The 6,143-nt window shown below is 48.1% G+C and overlaps 1 protein-coding gene across 2 annotated transcripts in view; it reads right to left on the bottom strand.

Annotated features, from left to right (window-relative positions):
* The window catches only part of VWA2 (von Willebrand factor A domain containing 2), a 56,628-nt gene that overhangs the window by 49,873 nt on the left and 612 nt on the right, over positions 1-6,143 (bottom strand). Inside the window, exon 1 of one of the 2 annotated variants that reach the window (XM_025192145.1) lies at positions 429-593. The exons of the other annotated variant lie outside the window; for it this stretch is intronic. The gene's annotated coding sequence lies outside the window, so the exon portion shown is untranslated. Of the gene's footprint in view, positions 1-428; positions 594-6,143 lie in introns of those variants that run through there. 2 annotated transcript variants of the gene reach the window in all.

The following is a 6,143-nucleotide window of genomic DNA, read 5'->3' as shown; positions in this document are numbered from 1 at the left end:
TTCCCTTGGAGAGGGAGAGCAGAGGGCTCAGGAAGGCACCCAAGAGAAGCCAGCTCTGCTTTACCAGAAAATCCTTGAATAGCTAAACAAGGTTCCTTGGGTGAATTTGATATCTTTTATTAGACCAACCCAAATAGCTAAACACTTTCTTTTTGTGCCTGCAAAAGGGCTCGTCTCCTGGCCCCACCGTAAGGCCCGAGTCAAAACCTCCTGAATCAACAGTGATGCAAGGAGGTTTATTTGAAAGCACCAACCTGTAGCTTAAATAACCACTCTTCTTAGCTGACAGATCTGTAGTTTGCAACAACAGCCAAACTTGCATACCTAGGGCCAATTTTTTCAGACTCTCCTGGTTTGTAACAGGGGAGAAAGAGAAAGAGACTGTCCCAAGTGTTCATTAAGCATATTCGCATTAACAAACCAATTACCTGCTGCGGACAGAGCTGTAACAGCGCTGGTTCCCTTTAAAGACCGTCTCTGGAAAGGATGCAACGCTCAGCTCGCGCTCAGTAATCCAACACGCCAGCACAGGGAAGAGATTTTCCTGCAGACTGAAGTCTTCTTTCAAATGCAGATTTGACTTTCAAGATAAACCCAAGGAGTCCATCTAAATTCCATTAGCATTTGGCTGAAGCAAAAGAAGCTGCTTATTCTGATCCCTTCGGTTCCTCTGGATGCTTCCCACCCCCGCACTCCCTAAGTCTTTCCAGGGAGGGGGCAGGGGAGCGCCACGTTAGCTCCATAGCACTTGGCCAGGAGACCTCGATACGCACGTTTGATCTGGCTGGCAGATGCCAATCCCAAATTTCATTTGCTCACTACAGACAGCAATGGAAGAAGAGCAGTTCAAATAAAAAGACAACCCCCACCCCCAGCTCTCCACGCTGTCGACTACCTGCCTGCAGCTCTGCAACTACAACCCCATCACTGAGAGATGTACATGGTGCTTCTCACATCCTCCCTGGGGTCACTGTAAACACGTCTCCGAGACAGGAGAATTCCTGGATGGCCAGAAATCACTTTGACGCTGAAGGCTAGTTAAAGAACAGCTGTGCAGCACCATCCTGGCCACTCCTCTAAGCTGCTTTCCAGTGGAAAACAAGCCTGGCCTAGACCAGGGGACTTCAGTCTTACAGGCAGACCGACAGATAGCAGCTACTATGGAGAAGCCATCAGCATGCACAGCTTCTTCCAGACCCCCACTGTCCACTTCATCAGCTGGGCTGGCGGGATATGATGCACATGCTAGAAAGCCACAGCTGCTGAAGGAACCGCCTCACGCACACCTTCTACCAGCTGCCAGGCACCAGCAAAAGCCGCCTTCCACTTGGAGAGATCTGTGTTATTTGGCCACCAGAAAGAAGGGGTTATGATGCTACAAAGCAGCTTTGAGCAAGGATGTACCCAGACTTTGCACCGAGTTCTACCAGCTAAACTGGGTGACAGACCCGTCCTGACCTACAGCACTCCTCGTGTAGTCACTGTCTTGAAATGAGGCTGCCTTCTCCTGGTTTATTAGCTTAATCCACTACATAGCTCAGATCTGGGGGTGGGAGGGAGAGTGAAGAAAAAAAAAAAAAAAAAATGAAGGAAAAAGTCCTCAAGTGAATTGCTACAAAAAATTGGAGGAGAGGGGAATACGAAAACTGTCAACTTTTTGTCCAAACAAAAAAAAAATAGTAGCGTCTTGGAGTTTTCATGAGGAAGAGGAGCCTTGACTGAAACTTACAGCACAAGTTCCTGGTTTAATCACACCCTCAGTTTTTCACTGCAGGTAGTTTTGAAAGGAATATTTTTGCCAGCCTGCAGGTGAGACGATGGTTCCTATGCATAGGCAGACCTTGATCTTGCTCTTGTGCCTGACTAGGGACCCTGTTTAAAGTCAATCTGCTTTGTATCCGGTCCTCCCAGGATAGCCAGCACTTCCTGACCCCAAAAGCTTGGCCTAAAACTTAATGGAGAGCTTATTCCAATAGAAGTTACCCTGCTGTTGACTTTGCCAATGGTTAAAGCAGCAGGAGCATTTTTGCAAGCATCTGATCTTTTCTATCTTTTATCAGATGTAATGTGCAAGCCCACTTGGGGAAAGATGAGCCTTACCTTAGGATTTTAGGCTAGAAGAACGCCCCTGAAGCAGCAGCTAGCGAAGTGCAGGATCCCGGTAACAAATGCTGGGTTGGACTGTATAAACTAGAGGGATGTAGCAATCTCAATTCACTCACTCTCTCAAGAAAAAGCCAGCTACAGCTGGAGAAAAATAACTAGGTAAACAATATAATTATTCTGAGGTTGTGAAACCTCAGTCGGGTACCACACTGGGAGCGATTAATTCAGGGCTAGATGTCCCGCTGCATTTACTATGTGCTGCCCTGCACCAGCTCCTTTTCCTTTTTGCAAAGGTCAGGTCCAGGCTGGGACATCTGGAGCAGGTGTTTCCATCTCGAGGGCTGCTCCTCAGAACAGAAGTTACTTTTATGGGCGGCATCCAGACAGGTGTATGGGGCATATGCTAACGAGGTGAGCCCACAGAGACATCCTAGGCCCCATCCCCACTGCCTTACACCTTCCTGAGGATCCCTGCCTGTGCACAGCAGATGTTAATGGCTACTGATTAGCAGTTAACACTCACCTCCCACAGGTGGAAGTGATCACAAAGTAAAGGCAGGGGAGAATCCAGCCCCCTCTGCAAGGATCTTAGCAGCATTGCTGTGTGCGCCAGCAAAGGAGATGTGCTTCATGCCTCAAAAATAATCAAGTCTCTCTTTAAAAGTTATGGCAGAGTCCACCACTCTCTTAGGGGGCAGAGGGACCCTTGATTCATTTGTCTCCTAATCCCACGAGGTTGCCAATTTAAAGCTCAAGGCCAACCAAGAGTAATTAAAGAGGCAGAGACAGCCACACAGCAATTTCAGATGCGACAGAGGAATGGCAAGCGCTGGACTTAACAGAAAGCTAGTCGTATCAGGGCAGTGCAAAATCTTTGCCAATGATCCAGCAGCCATTCACGATGACACCAGCCAGACCTTAAAATGCAAATGCACCCGAGGCAACGTGCCAAAGCAGGGCTTACGAACAGGAACACAAGGTCTGGGGACTCCTGTGGCAAGTCAGTCCAGCAGTGCTCCCCATATTGATGCCTGCTCTCGCTCAGAGACCAGCATTCGGTATCGCAGAGGAAGATGAAAGGGAATCCGCATGAGCCAAGTCAATATGGAGGCGGGAGCAGGGGTGGCCAACATGCGACACACATACCACAAGTGACGGGGGTAGCCTCTGCAGGTGGCATGCAGCAGACCAGGGACAGAACAGGCAGTACAGAGGCAGAAAGGGTAAGGAGCAGAAAGCAGAGCAGCAGGTCAGGCAGGGGAAAGGGAATGGCACTCCAAGCAGGTGCATGGCTAATTTGTGGCATGCTGCCAAAACAGTTGGACCCCATGGGGTTAGAGGAAGAGGCAGAACTCTGCTTTTGATCCCATGAAACAACAGCTTTAGTCTCAAAGCCTTGAACTTGTTGTCAGACAAGCCAAGACTGGACAATGAAATGTTGCCCTTGGTGCTCTTGGCATCTAACATATCAGTATGTGGCTCCTTGCCCTCCTCCTGTGCTCTGCGATCCCTGCTACAAGACGCAGCCTGGGGCAGGTGCACGTTGGGGGACTTTGGGCTATTCTGCACTACACAGAAGTGCCCCCGCAGCTATGCCTGCTAGGGCCATGAAATGATTGCATGCAGCTATGCTGGCAAAACTGCCCAGCGTGATCGTGGCTCAGGCTTTTACTGACACAGCAGATGCCAATCAGAGAGGCAGCGCAGATATATCAGCAGACAATCCCTTCTGCCACCATCTGTTGCATCTCAGCTAACTTACTGTGTTGCCATAGCCATGCCCGCACAGCTATGGTGCAAACAGCCCTGTAATACAGACAAGCCCTGGGCATGTTTGCAAGGTCAGAACTGTTCTCAAGCCAGATAAAATCAACGGGTGCCTTCCCATAGGCTGTAGCGGGCTTCATCTCAAGCCCCTTTTATTACATGTATCTTGGTTAGTTCCATCCGTGACCCCCTTTTGGAGAAGGCAGCTTAAATCCAGCAGCATGGGTTAAAGACAATATTCTGCTCACATGATCCAACAGGGAGTTGCCATCCTGGACATAGGAAAGGACCTTGGGCAGGTTGCTCAGAAAGTGGAGCAGAGAAGCAGAGAGTTCAGGTCAGAGCACATATTTACATCTGCATTTAAAACGGAGACCAATTGTCTCAGGTTGCTCCTTCCCTTCCAACTATGTGGAGCTCCAAATAAGCTGTTTTCACAGCTTTCAACTCCTATTGCCTGTTCACCTGCCAGCCTCATCCACAGTTTCACATACACACAAAAAAAATCCCCTTCTCTATTGCCCTTCTCCATTCCAGGATCTCAAAGAGCTTAAATCACCTATGACCAAAATGCCTCCCAGATGGCAGGGGGTACTTTTATCCCCACTAAACACAGATGGAAGTTGAGGCACCAGAAGCTAAGTGACTTGCCTATGGCTACAAAGCAAGTGGCAGAGCAGAGACTAAAACCCAAGCACCAGCATTCCTACTCCCCTGGTCCTATTCCCAGATGTACAAGGTTAAAAACAGCTGCAAACATCTTTCAAACAGGCGGATGGTTTTTAAAATAGAGTTCAGGCTTTCCAATGCCAGTCCCAGGGGAGATGCAAGAGTCTGCGGCTGTCCTGGAGACCCCATTCTGGGCCTGGCTTAGGTGCCACTGGCTTTGCTGAGAGCTGGATCAAGCCCTCCCCATATTTTCTGCAGCCGGGTTTTAATTAAGGACATGAGATACTCCCTACTGGAGGACCTGTTGCAGCACATTCAGCACTTCTCCTCCCACTATCCCCACCCAAAAGGGGCTAGAAGCATGTCAAATAAAATGCATCAGTGTGCTTGCTTAACACAACCTGCTCCCTGAGGTCCCAGCTCTCTCCAGTTCAAGAGAGGTAAACAGGGCCCTGAGGCACTCTTTTACTAGTCATTCGGTCAGCCTGCCTGCGTCTCTTTAAAGGTCTGAGGGTGAACCCATGGCCGTGGCCATGTTCACCGAGTTTTTTTTTAAATAAGGAGTTTTACACATTAGAAGTTGACCCTGAAGAAGTGAAAGGGGGGAGGGAGGGGAAGGCTCCACAACTGTGTGAAAAACCTCACACTGATTCTGTTCCCTATTGTAAAATGATAGTATAGCACATGGTAGAGGTGATATCTTTTATTAGACCAACTAGATTTTTGCAAAAAAATCTTCTTGAATTGCAAGCTTTCAGGTGCACACACCCTTCATCAGGCACCAGAAGGGTGTTTGCACCCAAAAGTTTGCAATTACAGAATTTTTTTTGGAAAAAATTTGGTCTAATAAAAGATACCACCTCCACCATGAGTCCTGAAAACTTTTTCCTCCTATGTCAGGTATTCAGCCTGGATGCCTGACATAGGATATCACAGCAACGCAACCAGAACTGCAGCTGGTTGTGCCAATACGAATGATATGCATGTGCACGTGCATGTGTGTAGGCATATGGACACACACATTACATCTCACAAGTGGACCGCTCATGATTGGCTATGACAAAAAGTGCCTCACATGGAAGATATCAGATTATAGCCGATTTTTAAAAATGAAATCTTCATATTTTCCCCAAGCAGGAAGCAACTGTGACCACCTGAAATTGGAGATCCTGCCCCTGCCTTTGTTTCAAGGTAATTTGCATTGTGACAGGTCCTCACAGGAGGTCAGAGGCTCCATACCAGCTAGCAACTGCCTGCCCAGAGGAGTTTTCCATCGTTTGACTCCTCTGTGAAATCTTATGAAATACAAACTTTCATTTCTACCGGGGGGGGGCGGGGGAAACTTTAACAACCTTTTCTCCGATGCCCGATGAAGAATGCCTATTTGTGCCCAAAAGCTTGCAATTAAAGAATTTTTTTTTTTTTTTTTGCAAAAAAATCTTGTTGCTCTAATCAAAGATATCATCTCTACTACGTCCTGACTGTCAGTTCAACCAGGGAGGAGTCTGTGGGCAGCTGGATTTAATCTCCAAAGTAGCCCTCCTCATATGACACGCGATGTCAAGGCTCCTGCCGGTGAAGGGACAAGGGGGGGGGGGAGC

The sequence above is a fragment of the Alligator sinensis genome, unplaced genomic scaffold (genome assembly GCF_000455745.1).
Source record: "Alligator sinensis unplaced genomic scaffold, ASM45574v1 scaffold1026_1, whole genome shotgun sequence".
Lineage (NCBI taxonomy): Eukaryota > Metazoa > Chordata > Crocodylia > Alligatoridae > Alligator > Alligator sinensis.
The sequence above is the reverse complement of the archived record's forward strand: the minus strand, read 5'-3'. Positions and strand labels throughout refer to the sequence as shown.